The 21,007-nt window shown below is 37.4% G+C and overlaps 1 pseudogene; it reads right to left on the reverse strand.

Annotated features, from left to right (window-relative positions):
- Positions 1-4,806: 4,806 nt before the first annotated feature.
- LOC124239658 (uncharacterized) lies at positions 4,807-8,277 on the reverse strand (annotated as a pseudogene).
- Positions 8,278-21,007: the final 12,730 nt, after the last annotated feature.

Raw genomic sequence — 21,007 nt, forward strand, 5'->3', positions numbered from 1 at the left:
GCTAGAACTCATATTTAGAGAAAAAGAGAAGGAAAATGAATCACTGAAGAAGTTATGATCAGGAGACCTAAAGGACAAGCACAATAACATGCTGTCTGGGGAAGCAAGGGAGAAAAGAGTCTTCATGAGCTAAAGATCACCTTACCATTACAGATATTTAGAGGGATAGGTCATGAGAGTGGTATCATGCAAGGAACTTTTATATAAGGAAAAAATTTAAGAAAATATTTAGAGAAAATTGCAGGATCAAATACTATTCTTAAAGCAATATTATTAACACTACTATATTTACAGTCATACAGCATTTACTCTATTGTCAGGAACTATTCAGCTCTCACAACATCCCAATAACATCTACAGATCAAATTTCAGAGATATTAGCTAACTGCCACAAAGTCTCATGGCTAGCAAATGACAAAAATCACAGTTCAGAGCAGTCTTTCTCATCTCTGAGTTTCCAAGCAGTCTGTCTGTATTTTCAATGTAAGTAGTAGAAAGAGTAGAGAGAGCTCATTTGAATGAGCTACATTTGGGTACAGAATGGCCTAGTTAGTGGAGATAGACACATTAGCAATGTTGGGAAGTGACGCCATTAGCAGAGAATGTGTGGAGAATGAAGTGGGAATTACAGAGAAAATGAAAATAGTAACCTATATAGCTTCAGAGAAGAACACGAGGAAATGAGAAGCTAATGCCAAAAGATGCTCTCTTCTTTGTAAAGTGGAAGTATGGTCAATCATAGAGATATAGTGGCCATACATTGCTGTACATATCTTGGTTAAGAAATTAGCAAATTAAATATATCTATTTCACATTTACTTCACCCAAAAAGGCTTCAACTGTTTTACGTTATTCAAAAATAAATCTTTTTTACCAAAATGGAAATTGAGCATATTATACCATTTAACATGTATAGGACAGTAATTAGTGCTTTATTTTCGATTTAAATTGAACTCTCTAAAATGTGATTAGTGATTTTTGAAAAGTCAGTTACATGACATTCTTCTTTATATTCATTATTTTGGAGATGTCTCAATGGTTACGCCCCATTAATTGTGCTTCATATAGTCATTTGGTCAGAGGAGCTGAAGGTAAAATAAATCAATCAATAAATGAATGAGAAAATAAATTAATTCAATAGAGTTTTACGTCTGTCATTCAAAGCATGACATGTTTTTTCCATTTTCATGCAAATATGAAAATTCATTTTTTTCTTTAATTATGAGCCATGAAAAAGTTTATCAAGTGAAAATGAGCAATTAAGCTTATGTATAATTTAACAGTCACTTCTGTAATGGTAAAGTGGTGCAATGACAAAATCAAGAAATTAGAAAAATCATAAAGGCAAGAAAATGTCAATGTTACGAGAGTTAACATGAATAAAAACACATAAAAATATTTGTCTACAAGGAATAAAATATAAATTGAATTAAAACAAGATCTTTACACAATTTGGACTAATTCATACATAAGGTACTATATTAGTCAGGATTCTCCAGAAAATAGAACCAATAAAAGAGAAATACAAAGGCATACTCATTTTCTGTGCTCACTCTACTGCGCTTTGCAGATATTGCAGTTGTTACAAATTGAAGGTTTGTGGCAACCTTGAGTTGAGCAACTCTACTGGCAGTATTTTTCCAACAGCATTTGCTCACTTCCTCTCTCTGTGTCACGTTTTGGTAATTTTTGCAATATTTCAAACTTTTTCATTATTATTATATTTGTTATGGTGATCTGTTACCAATGATCTTTGATGTTACTATTGTAATTGTTTTGGGGTACCACGAACCATGCTCATATAAGATGCAAACTTAATCGATGAATGCTGTGTGTGTTCTGACTACTCCATGGACTGGCTGTTCCCCTGTCTCTGTCTTCCTCCTTCCCTGGGCTTCCCTCTTCCATGAGACACAACAATATTGAAAAGGCCAATTAATAACCCTACAATGACCTCTAGCAGTTCAGGTGAAAGGAAGAGTCACACGTCTCTCACTTTAAATCAAAAGCTAGCAATGACTAAGCTTACTGAGGAAGGCATGTCGAAAGCTGAGATAGGCTGAAAGCTAGGCCTCTTGTGCTAAACAGTTAGCCAAGTTGTGAATGCAAAGTTCTTGAAGGAAATTAAAATGCTACTCCAGTGAACACATGAAGGATAACAAAGCAAAACAGTCTTACTGCTGATATGGAGAAAGTGTTAGTGGTCTGGATAGAAGATCAAACCAGTCATAACATTCCCTTAAACCAAAGCCTAATCCAGAGCAACACCTTGACTCTCTTCAAGTCTGTGAAGGTTGAGAGAGGTGAGGAAGCTGCAGAAGAAAAGTTTGAAGCTGGCAGAGGGTGGTTCATGAGGTTTAAGGAAAGAAGCTGTCTTCATAACATAAAAGTGCAAGGGGAGACAGCAAGTTCTGATGTAGGAGCTGCAGCAAGTTATCCAGCAGATCCAGCTAAGACAGTTCATGAAGGTGGCTACACTAAACAACAGATTTTCATTGTAGGCAAAAGAGGTTCTATTGGAAGAGGATGCCATCTAGGACTTTCATAGCTAGAGAGGAGAAGTCAATGCCTGGCTTCAAAGGACAGGCTGACTTTGTTGTTAGGGGTTGATGTAGCTAGTGACTTTAAGTTGAAGCCAATGCTCATTTACCATTCCGAAAATCATAGGGCCATAAGTATTATGCTAAATCTACTCTACCTGTGCTCTGTAAATGGAAGAACAAAGCCTGGATGACAGCGCATCTATTTACAATATGGTTTACTCAATATTTTAAGCCCACTGTTGCGACCTACTGCTTAGAAAAAAAAGCTCCCTTTCAAAATATCACTGCTCACTAACAATTGCACCTTGTCACCCAAGAGCTCTAATGGAGATGGACAGTGAGATTAATGTTGTTTTCATGCCTGCTAGCACAACATCCATTCTGCAGCCCGTTCATCAAGGAGTAATTTCCACTTTCAATAAGAAATATGTTTTGTAAGGCTAAAGCAGCCATAGATAGTGACTCCTCTGATGGATCTCACCAAAGTAAGTTGAAAACCTTCTGGGGAGGATCCACCATTCTAGATGCCATTAAGCACTTTTGTGATTCATGGAAGAAGTCAAAATATCAACATTAACAGGAGTTGGAAGAAGTTGATTCCAATTTTCATGGAGGACTTTGAGGGGTTCAAGATTTCATAGGAGGAAGTAACCGCAGATGTGGTGGAAACAGCAAGAAAAGTACAATTAGAAATGGAGCCTGATGATGTGACTGAATTGCTTCAATCTCATGATAAATCTTTAACAGATGAAGAGTTGATTCTTATGGATGATCAAAGAAAGTGGTTTCTTGAGATGGAATCTATCCTGGTGAAGATGCTGTGAAGATTGTTGTAATGATAACAAAGTATTTAGAATATTAAATAAACTTAGTTGATACAACAGCAGCAGAGATTGAGAGAATGGACTCCAATTTTGAAAGAAGTTCTACTGTGGGTAAAAAGCTATCCAATCGCATTGCATACTACAGAGAAATCATTGATAAAAGAATAATTCAATCAATGTGACAAACTTCAATATCGTCTCATTTTAAGAAATTAACAGAGCCACTCCAGCCTTCAACAGTCACCACCCTGAGCAGCCAGCAGTCATCAACATCAAGGCAAGACCCTCCACCAGCAAAAAGATTGACTCACTTAAGGCTCAGATGATGCATTTTTTAGCAGTAAAGAACTTTTTAATTAATGCAATTAATTAAATTAATGCAATTAATTGTCTTTTTACACATAATGTTACTACACACTTAATAGACTACAGTATAATGTAACACGACTTTTTCATGCACTGGGAAACCAAAAACTGCACATGATTCACTTTACTTTGGTGGTCTAGAACTGAATCCACGATTTCTCCCAGGTATGCCTGTGTCTCCTATCAGTCGATACTTACTTATTTATCTGTATATCTATCTACCTATCTTACTACATATATATATGAATGAAAACTTATTATAGGAATTGCTTCACACAATTATAAAGCATGAGAAGTCCCACAATCTGTCATCAGCAAGCTGGAGAAACAGGAAATCCAGTGGTGTAATTAACTCTCAGTCTGAAGGCCTGAGAACCAGGGGAGCTGATGGTATAAGTCTCAGTTAGAGTCCCAAGTCTTAAGAAACAGAAGTGCTGATGTCCCAGTGCAGGAGAAGCTGTATGTCCCAGCTCAACCAGAGAGAACAAAACAGCCCTTCCTCTGCATTTTGTTCTATTCAGGCCCTCAACTGATTGGTTGATGCCCACCTGCATTAGAGAGGTTAATCTTTACTCAGTTTACTGATTCAAACTCTAATATCTTCTGGAGACTCCTTCATGGTCACACTCTGAAATAGTGTTTTACCAGCTATTTGGGTATCCCTTAGCCTAGTCAAGGTAACACATAAAATTAACCATCTCAAGTCCACCCCTTGTCAACTTGGCACCCATATGCATATCCTTAAACCATATTTAATCTCCAAATAAATACCATAACATGGTCATAATTCCATCTACCATGATAAAACTATCCTTCAAACAGCTGAAAACACACAAATCCCTTCCCTAGCAGAGGAGTTAAAGTCTTTGAATGATGTTTACTCTTCTGACACCCCATAACTTAACTACTATGGTGCACAAGTAACAATACTTACAAAACAATATATAGTCAATACATCTTAGGTTACAAGATAAGAGAATAAAAGAGCAAAAAAGCAAAGATATTTGCTTAATGTATGTTTATATACACACAAATATAGTCATAACGAAATAAGAAGGAAATACTCTTGACAATTATATTCCTCGTTTCTGAAACTGGTCATGGGTTATAGCTGGTACTTATAACTACTTTCTTCTACTATTCATTCTGTATTTCCTTTGCCTTTAGCAAGCACTTTAACTAGTTGTGGTTCCTTTCCTACCAGGGTGACCCAAACTTTCATTCCAGAAGGATCTGAACCATAGGTAATCCTGCCTAGACTAGACTGTCGCAGTTTTGCATTGACTTTAATCACAGTAATACTAAGACATGTCCTAAAGGATCTCCAATATTCCAGAAATACTCTTCCTTACCTCCATTGTGGGGTGGTAGTCCAATTTCCCCTTCATATTCAGAACCAATCACTTCAACCAATACCGTATTCCTTTGCTTGTTGATTCAGAGGTATGAGGAATCCCAAGTGGCCAGGTGGCAGTCTTAACTTCCAATTCAGTGGAATTGTTGTGTCTCCTGGTAGAAGCATTCCTCCTTCTGGAAATAAAACCTCTAAGCCAGAAAAGTATAAAATCATGGGAACAGGAAGCAAAAATTTTCCTAGTGAGTCACTAGAGATAATAGTGAGTGATGTCACTCCTATTTCTATCCCTTAATTCCTGTACCCGGGAATCCTGGCTTTTGGAGAAATGAAACAATATAGTGGATGCCGATTCAGAGTGTATACAGAGAACCTTGCCTCAGCCCTGCAATGTATTGCCACCTAGCTGGCGCTGTGACTGAGTCTTCAAATGGCCATTCCACCATTCTAAGCCAGCTCTTTCAGCATGCTGGGAAACATGGTAAGCCCAGTGAATTCCATGAGCATAGGCCCATTGCTGCACTTCATTGTAAATGAGTTCCTTGATCTGAATCATGCTGTGTGGAATACGATGATAGTGGATAAGGCATTCTGTAAGTCCACAGATGATAGCTGTGGCAGCCATCACCTTGAAGGCCTTGATGTCACTTTTCTTTATTTTTCTTTTTGTAATAGCTTTGTTTATATATAATTGACATACCACATAATTCACCTATTTAAAATATACAATTTGGTGGTTTTAGTATCCACGGTTTTGTGCTATAATCAATTTTAGAACATTTTCATCCTCCAAAAGAAATTCCTTACCCTTAGATACCACCCCCGAGTCCTCCCAACCTCTCCAGCCCCAGACAACCATTAATCTACTTTACGTCTCTGAAGATTTGTCTATTCTGGATATTTCATGCAAATGGAATCATACAACATATGGCCTTTTGTGACTGACTTCTTTCATAACATTCTGAATCTTATAATTTCAATTTCATAATCTTTTCAAGGTTTATCTGTGTTGTAGCACATACAAGAACTTTATTCCTTTTCATTGCTGAATAATATTTCATTTTATGTGTATACCACATTTTATTTATCCATTCATCAGTTGATGGACATTTGGGTTGTTTCTAATTTTTGACTGTTATAAATAATGCTGCTATGAACATTCCTGCACAAGTTTTTGTGTGAACAGATCTTTTTCAGCTCAAGTTGCTTGATAACAAAGTGGCCCATGGTCAAGCATTCAGTCTCTACTAAGGCCAGTAGCAGTCCAAGAGCTGTTTCTCTAAAGGAGAGTAGTTATCTCAGGTGATGGCAGGGCCTTGCTCCAAAATCCTAAAGGCCTGCACTGTGATTCACCTACAAGTGCCTACCGGTGTTTCCAAATAGCATCCCCGTCAGCCACTGACATTTCAAGTACCATTGGATCTGATGGAACATATGGCCCAAATGGCAGAGCAGCTTGTACAACAGCCTGGACCTTTTGCTGAGCCTTCTCTGGTTCTTAGCCCCAATCAAAACTAACAGCTTTTTGGTTCACTTGGTAAATGAGCTAGAGTAACACATCCACAAGAGGAATATGTTGCCTCTCAAATCCACGGAGGCCCACTAAGCATTGTGCTTCTTTCCTGGTTGTTGGAGGGGCCATATGCAACAACTTATCCTTCACCTTAGAAGGGATATCTTAATATGCTCCATATCACTGGAGCCTTACAAATTTCACTGAAGTAGAAGGCCACAAAATTATAGTCAGATTTTTTTCCCACCCTCTGACATGCAAATGTTTTACCAATACATCTAGAGTAGTTGCTACTTTTTGCTCAGAAGTTTCAATCAGCATAATGTCATCAATATAATGGAACAGTGTGATATCTTGTGGAAGGGAAAGGCAATCAAGAGCCCTGAGAACTGAATTACGATATAAGGATGGAAGTTGATATACCCTTGAGGTAGGACAGTGAAGGTATATTGCTGTCCTTGCTAGCTGAAAGCAAACTGCTTTTGGTGGTCCTTATATATAGGGATGGAGAAAAAGACATTTGCTAGGTCAATATCTGCCTACCAGGTAGCAAGGGATGTGCTTATTTGCTGAAGCAATGGAATCACATCTGGTTCAGCAGCTGCAATTGAATCACCACTTGGTTAAACCTATGATAATCCACTGTCATTCTCTAAGGTCCATCTGTCTTCTGCATAGGCCAAATAGAAGAGTCGCATGGTGATGTGGTAGGAATCACCACTCCCGTGTTATTCAAGTTTCTGATGTGACACTAATCTCTTTAGTCCCTCCAGGGATATGATATTGCTTTTGTTTTACTATTTTCCTATTATTTCCAATGGCTTCCACTTGTTCTTTCCCACTATAATAACCCTAACTCTATAGGTCATGGAAACAATGTGGGGATTTGCCAGCTGCTAAATGTGTCTATTCCAATTTTGCATTCTGAAACTGGTGAAATAACCACAGGATAATTCCAGTGACTCACCGGACCCACTGAGACAAATCTGAGCTAAAACTCCATTGATCACCTGACCTCCATACGCCCCTGTTCTGACTGGAGGGCCACAGTGATGTTTTGGGTCATTGTGATGTTTTAGAATCAATGTCAGTTCAGATCCATGTCTATTAGTTCCTGAGAGGTCATATTATTTCTTTTCCTCAATGTAGTTATCGTGGCAAAAGGCAATAGGTCCCTTTGGGGAAGGCTGGCAGAAAGATTGACAGCATAAATTTTCAGTAGGGTACAATGGTCCTTCCTCAGGTGGACCTGGCCTCTCCTTCATTCAAGGGCTTCTGGGTCTGTAAACCAGATCAATTATGAGATTGACTGAGGGGCCATGACTCTGTTTCTGATTAGAGTTAGACTTTTGTTCACTTGACATAAAACTTTTCTGTGTATACAGATTAAGTAAGAATTTAGTACTCTTCCTATCTATTTCACTTCTAGGAATATCAGGATCAACTAACTAACACCACAGGTCTGCAGATCTCAGACTATTCTGAGTGCTGCTTCAACTGTGTTCATTACATTCACCACCCCCACCTTGCCTTTGATGGTTGATTATCACCACATGGCGGCTGCCACCTCGGGATCCAATTACTCCTGATGCATTTAGAAGCAAAGAAGGTTGGTGCCTGTGGGTCCTGAAGAGAATCAGCATTGTCTTGCATGGCAACTGCCTCAGGGTTGTCCATTACCTTCTCCTCAGGCAATGCAGGGTTAATCACCTCAGAAGAACCTAGAAGGCTGATACAACTGGGGGTTAGACTGCTATTGCCACTCAAAGTGGAGAGGCCAGTGCCACTGGGGTTGAGAAGGTATGAAGAGAGTTATTACAGGAATTGGCTCACACCATCACAGAGGCCTAGAAGTCCCAAGATTTGCTGTCTGCAAGTTGGAGAAACAGGGAAGTAGACTGTGTAGTTCAATCTGAGTCTGAAGGCACGAAAACCAGGGGGCTGATGGTGTAAATCCTCGTCTGAGACTGAAGGCCCAAGAACCAGGAGCCCTGATGTCAGAGGGCAGAAGGAGATGCATGTGCAAGCTCAAACAGAGAGAGTAAATTCACCTTTGTTCTGCCTTCTTGTTCTATTCCGGCCGCAAATTATTGGATGATGCCTACCCATACTGATGAGGGAGATCTCCTTTACTCAGTCTATGATTCAAATGCTAATCTTTTCTCGAAATAACCTCACAGAAATGTTTTTCCAGCTTTCTGGGAATCCCTTGGTCCAGTCAAGTTGATACATAAAATTAACCATCAGAGGGATATAGGTAGATGATATATAAATAGATAGATGATCGATCGATCGATAGATAGATAGATATAGAAAGATTGCTATGTGATTTCAACTTCGATACACATTTCAAGGAAATACAAAGTAGTAGACTGGATGAGCAGACTTTAATTAGTTTAATCAATAATCTATAGAAAATAAAGCACACACATTTCTGTTCCACAGTGAACCTCCACTCCTCTAAAAATATCTTGCTGATAATTCATATTATAGTTCCAGACTTAGATTTCTCTCCTACCACTAAAGTATCCATCTCTTTCTCCTTTGCTAGGACCTTTTCTAACCTGCCTCTTTTTTTATCTGCCAGCAACGATATTACTTATTAATTTATTCTCAAAAGCTGTTTGGAACTCTTTCTCCTTTTTATTGAAGTATAATTGACATATAACATTACCTTGGTTTAACCAGCCTCTTCGTGTTGGAGTGTCTTAGGGCTCAGTTTTCAGCTCTTTACTTTTTACCTCAACACTAAGTCCCATTGGTGATTTCACTTAGTCTCAAAGTTTAACTTTATCCCCACTTGGATGTACAATAGAAATATAAAACATAATTCACCAAAATTAAGCATCTGCCCTGTCCTGCCCCTGCATATTTCCAAAATACGTTTCACCCAGTGTCCTTAGTTCAGTTGACGGAAAATCCATCCTTCCAATTGCTTAGTCTAAAAACCTTAAAATTACCCTTGACTCTTCTCTTTCTTTTGAACTCCACATGTTATAATATCTAAAATGTGACCATTTCTCACTGCCTCCATTGGCTCTGTTCACTGGCATAACTCAAGGGCCTAGAAAAGTGCCTGGCATGCAGTAACCTTTGGTAAATAATTTGTGAATGAATGGATGGATAAATGAATCGAATGGATGAATGAATTTGGAAAAGTATTGGAAAAGTCATGGGAACAGAGATTTCCATGGTTTCCTTAGGTAAAAATGAACAACCATGGGGCTGGCCCCGTGGCTGAGCGGTCAAGTTCGCGCGCTCCACTGCAGGCGGCCCAGTGTTTCGTCAGTTCAAATCCTGGGCGCGGACATGGCAATGCTCATCAAACCACGCTGAGGCAGCGTCCCACATGCCACAACTAGAAGGACCCACAACGAAGAATATACAACTATGTACCGGGGGGCTTTGGGGAGAAAAAGGAAAAAAAAAAAAATGAACAACCAAAATGGATGTTGGGCAAGATTTATTTGGGGAGAGAGAGAAAGGGAAAATGGCAGGTAATTTTGAATGAAAAAAGAAAGTGAAGATCACTTTATAAAACTTACAATTATGAGGATTTTGGATTTCAGCCTAGGCATATTATAAAAAATAATTTGGAGTTTGTAAGAAAGTTGGAACCATACGAAGAGTTAAGTCAGAACAGTATCATCTAACCAAAAGGCTGAAACTACTATGAAAATAATTCCCTCATTAAAAGGGTGGATCTTCACTCTTTGCAATCTTGAAAAATATTGCTCATTAAATTGTTTAAAATGTCAGCTGGTTCTTAAATTATATTAATTAGAAACAATGCCAAACAGTTTTATTTTGCCTCCTAATTAAAAAAGTCCAATGTTCACTTAAAAATAAGTTTCCTAGGGCTTGTCCAAGTGATGTCATCACAAAATACAAAAAGATGTTCAAAAATATAACACAGTATTTTGAGTATTAATGCCTGAGAAAGTTGAATGAACCCGTTGGGATCATACACAAATGCACAAATGATATACTTTTTAAAATCTTATGACTCCATTGTCTAAATACTAAACGTACAAAATTAGATCTTCGTTCTGTCCTATGACTGCAATTTTCTTAAATCATTTCTTCAGTCGCTTACTAAAGAAATATGTTCTGGAGAACATTCAAGCCTAAAAATATGTGTTGAATCCTATGGAGAATAGAAGCATGAAGCTCCTTGACTATGTATGAAATGAGGGTGGAGACACTGTCTGTTGGATCACCGTTATCTCCCTAACACTTATCACAGTTTTTGGCACATAGTAGATGCTCCAAAAATAAATGTCAAAAGACTCTGAAAATTTAGTTGATATAATTAGGCATGCACCTGCAAATAATGGAAATTCTATCATTTATAATTAATTTCCCATATTTGCATGGCACTAGTAACTTTTCCAAGCACTTTCCTAAATAATCTCATTTAATTTTAACAACTCCACAGCATAGAGCACTTTTCTTTTATTAATTAGGGTGCATGAATTAATATGTCCAAATTCACATAGCAGAGCCACTAAAACTCAGATCTCTACTTCTTTTTTTTCCACGAAATTATCATATTTTCAATATGATATATTTATAAGACATTTCAAACACACCCACTGTGTCACTATTTTAAAATACAGTTTCTACTTATGCTGGCAAAGCAATTCAAGAGGAATATCTAAATCCAGTTTTGCCAGTAAGTAATCATTATCTCAAACATCTTTTACGATTTCTCTAGCATAATATTTAGATATTATTGTAAGAAATATGAATTAAAAAGTGCAGACTTTTTTCAGTAATTTGTTTACTGATCATTTTCATTTTCCAGATCTAAGTAGTGTGTGACTAGGAGGGCATGGGGATAACTAATTCTGCTTTAATATTCTAGATAATTTTTTAAATTATGCACTTTTTAAAGATAGTCAGCTACTATGTAGTGATAGCATATTACTCAGACTTAATTAAATTATGTCATTTTTGCCTACAAAATCTCTGTGAGGTAGGCACTGATATATCCTATTATTTTGACGAGCATTTCGAGGCTCAGAAGGTTCAAGTAAGCTTTCCAAGGTCAGTACTAAAACAAAGACTGGAACAGAGGCAATCTGATTCCCAAACCCTTCTTCTAATTTCATGCTCACCTGGATGTTTTTGCTTATGTGTATCTTCCCAGCATGTGTGTGTACATATAAATGTTGTCGTGATTATTTTCTGTCTGAGTTTTTATCCTTCTGGTCTTGCCTGGTAAATTATTTGTTTGCCAAATATGTATACAAATACAATATATATAAATATATACTGTTAAGCCTCAGGACACAGTACCAATTACAAATCTTAGATGAGAAAGAGAAAAAAATTAACTTCCTTGGTAGTTCTGTAGCTCCAATAATGAACAGTCAGAACGCTCCTCCGTATTGCACTTTGCTGGATTCCAATTTTTAAGTGGATGTGATCTGGCAATGAGTTTTCTTTCCTCGGTCACTATTCACATTTACGAAAGACACCTTGCTGTGCCCATTATCACTGAAATGTGTGACTGCACACCCATTTCTATCCTTCCAGCACTGAGTCCATGCAATCTGATACAAAACACTCTTAGGCTATGGAATGTGATATATAACAAATAGTAGCAGTTGGTATTAAAACACAAAGATCGGTTTTAAACCGTCAGACTGGAATAGTTGGGATGAAACTACGTAATATATTACACATATCTGGGAAGTCTAATTTAAGCTAAATTCAGAAGTAGAAACTGAACAAAATTGATACACTAATGATGAATCAAGAAATCTGGTGTAGAATTTGCAGACAAAATATAGTTGATAACTATACATCTGACTGGGTTGAGGAATTTGAGAAGCTATATTTTTATACAAGCAGTTGAGAATGTGGGATATAACCAGGCATCAGGAGAGAGCAAAGCTAAGAGAAATGAGTTGGTAGTAACCGCACTACGATAAGGATTTGTGTCATGAAAACCTATGTTTGAGGAATAATAGCAGAGTGTTCTCTGAATCAAGCTGGATCAAAGTGACCAATTAAAGACTCGTATACCCAAGGCTTCAAAGAAATGGGAACGCGGAAGTGAAAGGAGAATATGAAATTCATTTTCTCACATTTCTGTGATATACCAACCTTGAAAAGTCATAGCTATCCATAAGTGCTCCAGTCACTTAACATATATTTTTAAACGCTGAATACAGAGAAGAGCAAGGATTGGAATTTGTGTTAGTCAGGATTATCCAGAGAACCAGAACCAATAGGATATGTGTACAAATATACATACATGTGTGAGATTTATTTTAAAGAATCAGCTCAAAGGATTTTGTAGGTTGGCAAGTCTGAAATGTGCAGGGTGGACCCACAGGCTGGAGATCCAGGAAAGAGTCAATGCTGCAGTTCAAGTCTGCAGGCCAGAAGGGTAGCGAGCCAGTTAAGAGTTGATGTAATTCATGCCTGAAGGCTGTCAGCTGTAGAATTCCCTCCTACTTGGGGGAGGTCAATCTTTTTTAATTCAGGCCTTCAACTGATTAGATATGGCCCACCCATATTATAAAAAGCAATCTGCTTTACTCAAAGTCCCCTGAGTTAAATGCTAATCTCATCCAAAAACACCCTTACAGAAACATTCAGAATAATGTTTGACCACATATGTGGGCACCACAGCACAGTCCAGTTGACATGTAAAATTAACCATCACAGGAGTTGAAAGGCCTCAATTATAATTCTTGAGTACAAATTATATGACAATTTACCTATATTGTGGAGACAGTTCCTTTGCCCATAAAATGAGGAAAGTAATACTTCCTTTGACAGTACTATTGTAAAGAAAAATGATAATAAATGTAAATGTTTTTACTACAATTTCTAGCACCTGCTGGTATTCAATAAATACTAGACTCATCACGTGTGAGTAATGTTGCATGGCTTCCCTTTGCCTGAAGGCACTTTTCTTGCACCTTCTCCTGGAATGAAATCTAGATCTTAACCTGTGATTAGTCTTTGAGCTAAAGCTCTCACTTTCTACTTTTCTTATACAATGAAACAAATCTCCTTATGACAAATTCATCAGATTCCAATTTCTAATTCTCCACTCTTAAATTGGCATATCTTTGTTTCCTAATTTGACATGAAGAGTCCCTGAACTAGTTATATTTAATCTTTGAATGAATGTAGCCTAGCTTATCCTAAATTTTCTGATTAAAACAGATAAAACCCCAGTTATCTAGATACAAAGAAGTGACATTTCAGTACATATCTTATATGTGTTATTTGCATGCTAACAAGCAATAAGATACTTCCAACACTCAAGATATCTAACCCTATAAAAACAGTGCATCTAGGAAAAAACAAAAGAATTTTACTCTATACCAATAAGTTCAGATCCACAATTATAGGAATGGATGCCTAATTGGAAGCAGTTCCTAGTATCTGTACCCGAACTGAGGGATTGTAACCTTTCTGACCCATGTACAATACAACTAAATCAACTTACAAGTTTGAAGCCTTCTGAATCTGAAAGTCTCAAAAGTCTGGCTCCTTTTTTCCTTCTCTTTCAGTGTCTCCCTTGGTAATACTGTCAATGTAGATATTCAACTGATCCTTCTAAGCGAGCGAAGTCTCCACCTAGAAATGAAGTTCCAATCCCTCCTTTGACCAACACACCACCAGTCTGGAGTGCACGATGAACATGGCCTTGTTGCTGTGACAGCGCATTAAGAACAAAGACCAACTCAAGTCATCATCTTAACACAAATCAAAATGCCCTCCTGAACTATTATTTTCTGATTAACCTTGCTTTAACTTTGAATCATTTTTGATGCATCCTTATTTTTGGTTTCTCTTTGCTCCATCCTCATATATATTCAACTGGTTAAGATCTCCATATCTGCTATGACTCTTGAGTCTTTCCCCTTAAAATAACATCAATCTCCTCCGCTGCCGGCGTCAAGCACTTATTATTACATATCCCAATAAGCACGAATTGTGCCACTCATATTCTCAACTCCCAAGGCAATGCTTCCCATATTATGTTGTTAATAACAAGGGAGTTTTCAGACAGATTGAACCCTTAATCATACCCTGGATCTCCTGCTCATTCACCTGTGAACTCAAACAGTAGATCTGGCCTTCATTGTGGCAGGGGACCTAATCCACTTTCTTTTAACTTTCCCTGGGTCTTTGACACTTTTTTTGAGCAGTGATCTTTAAATTATAGACTCATCTAGGCTGCTGTGAGCACAGAACATGCCCTCAAATTACAAGTCTATTTGTGCTGGTCGGCAAGTGCATTTATTAGCATTAATGTATCAATTATTTTTAATTAGTTCTTAGAACTTGTCTTTCACCAATAATAAAGTCATTAGCTGCAATTTGCAAATGAAAATGATCATGCTGTTTCCCATGTCCCACACAAAAGTGCCTCTCATTATCTAACCCAGAAAACCACTTATTATTTCTTCTCATTTTAGTCCCTCTTTTCTCTTCATCTATTAGCCTAACAACCTGAGGAGATCTTAACAAAGCCGAGAAAGTTAATTGCTCCTTCCATCTCACACTGATATCACAGTGAGTTCTGACCTCCTCAATACCTTTTGCTAGTTTATTTCTGTATAGTTAAAACAACAAAACACATTTTTTTAAACACACACACACACACACACAAACCTTGCTTTGGAACTCAAAGCAGTTTTGTGTTCAAGGCCAGAGAGCAGGAACACCTTTAACCTCCACCCTCTGGATCACTTCAGAAATAAGTGATTAGAGTCTTTTCATCCAGTGCAATTCTTTGCATGTTTATTTGATAAGTGATTAATTTTTGAATGTTATTTTAATAGTTTTAAATGCATTAACAAATCATATAAACATTTCTTTGCCAGAGCAGTTGGTTCATTTGAGGCAGAAGATAGTATCACAAATATATACCAGAAATAAACTAAATGAGAGACCAAAAGATTAAGTTGGTCTATATAAAAAGGACTCAGATTAACTCACGAACCAATAAACAAATTAATAACTGGCTTACTAAACACTTAATTCAGCATTAAAAATCAACACATAATTAATGCATGAACAAAATTTAATTTACAAGGCCTTTTTTTTTAAGTTAGAAGTTTGAGTAAAGCAACACAATATATAGTTTACCTTAATGAGCTAGAATATCCAAAGTCTCTGAATTGGAATTTAACTTGATTTATATTTCTGTTTATGGTCCAAAGGCATCACAAAGTTGTAGGTGGTTTCAAATGTTATTGCAATGGCTTTCAGCCAATGCTCCTTGGAGCAAACTTTGGCAGCAACTACAGGTTACGCATAAAATATCTTAGACACATAGGCAACAGTCATAACCATGGCTATCCTGCGTGCATGAAAATTAAGATAAAATTAATATGCAAAATACCAAATAATTTATATTTTATTTTCCTTATTACTTACATTTTAAAGTACATTAGCATATATGTCTGATTCAACCTCACCATAGTCTCAGGGGACATACACGGTAGCCGGTAGCCATTATTTTGTACTGAATACACAATTGTTCAAAAATTTTAAGTGACTTCATCAACGTCAGTAGGTGAAACAGGACTAGAACCAACCTCCGCTGAATACTGTTTCATCACAATGCTGCTGTTACAGTAAGTTGTCATGTCCAATAACTAAGATTCCATCATTAATTTAATCCATACATATATTGAATGGCTTTTTTGTAAGCTAGATTTCAAATGAAAGCAAAGGATATTGAGAAATGTCAGCGATCACATAGAGAAAATTGGAGGAGATACCAGAAAGGACAATCATGATCAAAATGTATTCGTTCCAGTTTGAACAAACGTGGAGGAAGGCAAGGACAGGGAATGAGGAAAAGGGAGTGAGCATTTACACAGCACTCCGCATATTCTGCAAACACAGTTGGTGCTGTGTGATTTATATCCCTTAATTTATCTCAGGCCCCATTAGACTGATGAAGTAAGCGTGCTTGTAGTTAGTTTACAGATAAGGAATGGGCTGAGATCATTTACAGAAGTTACCCAGGATCACACAGAACGGGAAGAGTGATGCTAGACTTGCAATCAGCTCTGTTTTGGATCAAGGTGATGCTCTCTTGATGTTTAAGATATGAATAATAAAGAAATGGGCTGGCTGGAGCAGTCATGTATTATTTTTTAATACTTTAAAAAATAGGAAATTTTCAGAAACAAAGATGATAGAAAGAAGAGAAAGCTTTTTCCATCTAGAAAGAATTTAATATACATTGCTAGAAAGACTTGTAAATTCCAGAAATACCTCCTTTTCTCAGGGCCACACTCATTTGTTTAATCTTTCCTTCACCCTTTATTTACTCAACAATTACATAGTTATGCTTAAACATCAAGCAAAAAATAACTAAATCTGAGCATTTAATAAGTCCTGCCACATATAAAGTGATGTGCTAGGTGCGTTAAAAACACATTATCTCATTAAGCCTTCACGGGGACACTGTGAGTTATGTCACAGTATCCCCGAGTCTCAGAAAGTTGCCAGAATAAAGGAAATCTAAATCTGGTGAGAATAAATCTCTTTCTCCTCCTTGATGGAAGGAAAAATCAGATGATCGTCCTCTCTCATGGAGCTATTTGGTTCCCTCAGAGTACAGTATGATATCAGGGACCACCAGAAAATTAAATACATAGCAAAGCCTGTTCAGCTATAGAACAGGAATAGCCTCCATTCCTACTACCATGGCTGTTTTGTCCATGAACTAATTTAACAAGCCTGGGAATGCTGGAGAAAGAGGCTGAGAGAAATCCGTCAGGTTACTGAAAACCTTGTCTACAGTGTGAGGATTTTGATAAGTGTTACATACATGTCATGTATAGCCTCATGTTCTGCATCATACTGAGGTGTTCATTTACATATTTCTTCATCAAATGTTCTTATGGCCAATTCCCCATTATTTTTTTCCAACTATGTGATCATTTAGACAAAGTGTTAGATACCACCCTTGTATCAGAGTAAATCTACATTACAGAACATCTCTTGTACCAGGCCAGGCAAAATGGACAAAAAGCTATCTGCTCACTGGAAACACTTCCTTTCTCCATTACCTATAAGTAAGGGTCACTTCTGAGTAGGACGCTGATGTCACTTGAATCAATCTGAAACCGGCGCCAATATATTATGCAATGCCATCTTTAAGCCAGGCTTGTTTTCTTTTTCTATCTTAGTCAACTGCAACAGAAAATTCCCTATGAAGCTACCAGCATTTCAAGCTTCAAGAACTTTTTAAAATCTTTTCTTAAGGATCTTAGTGCTTGTATCAGCAATTTATGTCGCAAGACCTTAATGTCTGTACCAACCTTATGGATACTTTGTGGACTGGCGCAGGCGTACTGACATATTGATGCATTTAGCATTGTTATCTTGTGATTCATCCCTGTACTAATCTTCCTTTAATAGGCCATTATTTCACCTGGATTTGCATTAGCTTGCCCTGCACACTGATGGAACCTCGCCTGAATGAACATGGACACTGGTACACACACATATAACTTGAATTCAAGCCAAGCTAAAATGTATACTCCCTCCTCTTTCAGAAAACACCCTAAAACCCATAAAACACCCTAAATCCATAAGATATCCTAAAGTCTACTCCATACACACAATTCCAGTGAACTGTGAATTTTAATGAATTGCTACAGTTCTTTGCTTGAGCAATCCTTCTCTCTTTGGCATATATTCTGCATTTGACAGTGTAGGACAAACCAGGATGCAAGTCCAGTTACAGATATAGTAGCAACAAGTCATAGGAAAATGAGGGATATCTTTAGGTACCTATCACTAGTGCATTCCCTGAGGTGAGGAGACCACATCTTTAATAGAAAATGAGCAGAGAAGGAAGGATTAAACTCCTCATATGGGAAAGGAATGGCAGAGGAGGATTTTCAGGACCTCTAGATCCTTCCAGATAATTTTAGGTAGTATTCTTTCCTTATTGATTTACATTAATGTCTCTTCACACAAAGACCAGAAAAAAGCTGAGGATACGGTTGACATTGCAATTCAGCAACCTGTAGAAACAAATCCTAACTCTGGTTTTTGGGTATCTCAACTGCCTAGTTCTAAGGAGAGAATTGTTATTTCACCGTAGTCATACATACTCCTTGAGTTTCAGTTTGCAGCTTGACGAGAGAATTTGAGGATTTAAGCTGGCTATTCTTTTACTTTGAATTTCCCCAAGCATTCAATCATTACTCTACTGTGTGGCCTTTGAACTCTTCCTGCTTTTCACAATAATCTTTGGGAGAAGTTGTGAAGTAGTCAAGAGCAACTGCTGCCATGGAATAACTTAATTGTTTCACCCCTATGTGCCATGGACTGTGAAATCCCATGCCAGATTATGAACAGATCTTTCTGCCCTATTATAAATTAATTTATCTGATGCTCTAGATCCAATCCTCTAGTTTGATGTTCTCTATTGGAATGCTCCAGTTGCAATCAAGGTGGTCTGACTCTAGTTATATAAGCAGAAGGGTAATTGTTGGAGGGAAAAGCTAGAAATCAGATTTGGAAATTGGTAGTTATGAGTGTAATTCAGATGTGCTTGGATGTGAAACGAACAATTCTTTTATTTCCTATAGTGCTCTAGACAGCGTCATGGGGGATTCAGCTGCAAGAACTGAATGGGCTCCAAATGTTTAGGTGTCATTGCTCATTTCTTCATTATTCATTTTTCAGGAAAAGAAGACTCAATTGTCTAACTTAGGTTTTACATTTACTCTTTGGCTAGGGTAGGACAGAGCTTCATTACACTGAATTCTATGCGAGAAGAGTTAAATCATCAAAAGGGTATCAAGGTGACTTCAGAAAGTGAAAATATATGCTGGATATTTGGGTTAAATTGGGTTTAAGTATTTGAGTTTTGGGAATCTGTTTCATTGCTCAGCATTATATAGGTGTACATATAGCCACAAAACCTAAATATGGTTCAAATGGCCTCATTTATCTAACACAGACAGAGCCTCAATTCTCACCTTTCCCAGGTGGAAGATGCTTATACGGTCCTGGTTTTATGAACCTCATCATAAAGTTATACAGTCTCAGAGGACAGAATCCATATTGCATTCACTTCTTTTATCTCCTACAGTGCTTAGCCTGTAGTAGAGGATTTATAAATATTTGTTGGATTGACACACAAATAAAAGTTTAAGCTAGTGATCATGTATGGTTTCTTATTTGGAGTCTTTTTCCAAAATATTGAAAATGCTCTTTTAGATTATTTGAAGTATGTTTTTTTTAGCTAACAATACAATAATTGACATAATAACATTCAGGACTTTTTAAAAACAAATTAGAAAAGCATGGATCAAAATTTATTTATATAACTCTATTACTTGATCATATTTTCTCATGCACATCATTATTACAAGCTTACCTTTAGTTTTCATTAACTCCCATATTCAATAGAGCCACAATTACATGCCAAAGATACAGTTTCTACATCCTAATTTTGTCAGGCATTTCAACTGTTTTTTAAAAAGTTAGTCATCATCATGAAGTTTTTCTCTTCTATGGGACTTTGGGAGACAGGAACCTATAACTTGGAGTTTGGAAATGTCATGCAACTTTCCCCCCTCCTTGAACACAGAATGAGCAAAATTATTTTAGGAGAGATAAGTCCAGGGTGAGTTGTATTTTGATTATTTGAGTCAGATACAACAACATTTGTACTTGTGAAGGGTTACAATTGGAATGTTTAGAAGTTTGCACCCTCAGTGTAATTGGCAAATAAATCTGGGATCTTTTTGTTTGCCTAGAGATGAGTCTCACATTTTCAAGGGCACAAAAAGATGTAGGTTCAAAGATTCATTGCAGCAGTTCGGGCCTCATTTTTGCCTATGGACCCCACAGAGCCAAGTCTCAGGCATAGATATTGACAGTCTTTGTTTGGTTATGAATTCCACCAGAAAGCTTATCTACAAGAAGCAAAGTCCTGTCCCAAACAAGGAATATTCAACTCTGGGCTAGTCTCCAGTCAAACTGGGATGCATTTGCTTGTTTTTCCTCACATATTGCACACGATCTCCTGATATTTAGCCAGAAGATTGTGATGGTTTTATTGCCCAACTTGGCCCTTGCTCATTCCATTATCTCCCAAGATGCCTGTTTCTCTTCCATCATCACCCACCACTCTGCCCCTTGCTCCTTAGACTTCTGCTAAACTGGCCTTCTTTCCATTTCTTAGACAAGCAGAGACTATTTCACCCACAGGACCCTTTCCCTTGCTGTTGCCTCTGTTTGGAATATTCATTTCAAGACGTGCATATGCCTGCTTCCATCTCATAATGTGTTGTAACCTCCCTGCCATCTCCCCAGAGAGGCCTTCTTTGACCACGTTTTCTAATTTTGGCTTTCCAGGCAATATCCCATGACCCTGTTGCATCTTTGAAGC

Source organism: Equus quagga, chromosome 5 (assembly GCF_021613505.1).
Source record: "Equus quagga isolate Etosha38 chromosome 5, UCLA_HA_Equagga_1.0, whole genome shotgun sequence".
Lineage (NCBI taxonomy): Eukaryota > Metazoa > Chordata > Mammalia > Perissodactyla > Equidae > Equus > Equus quagga.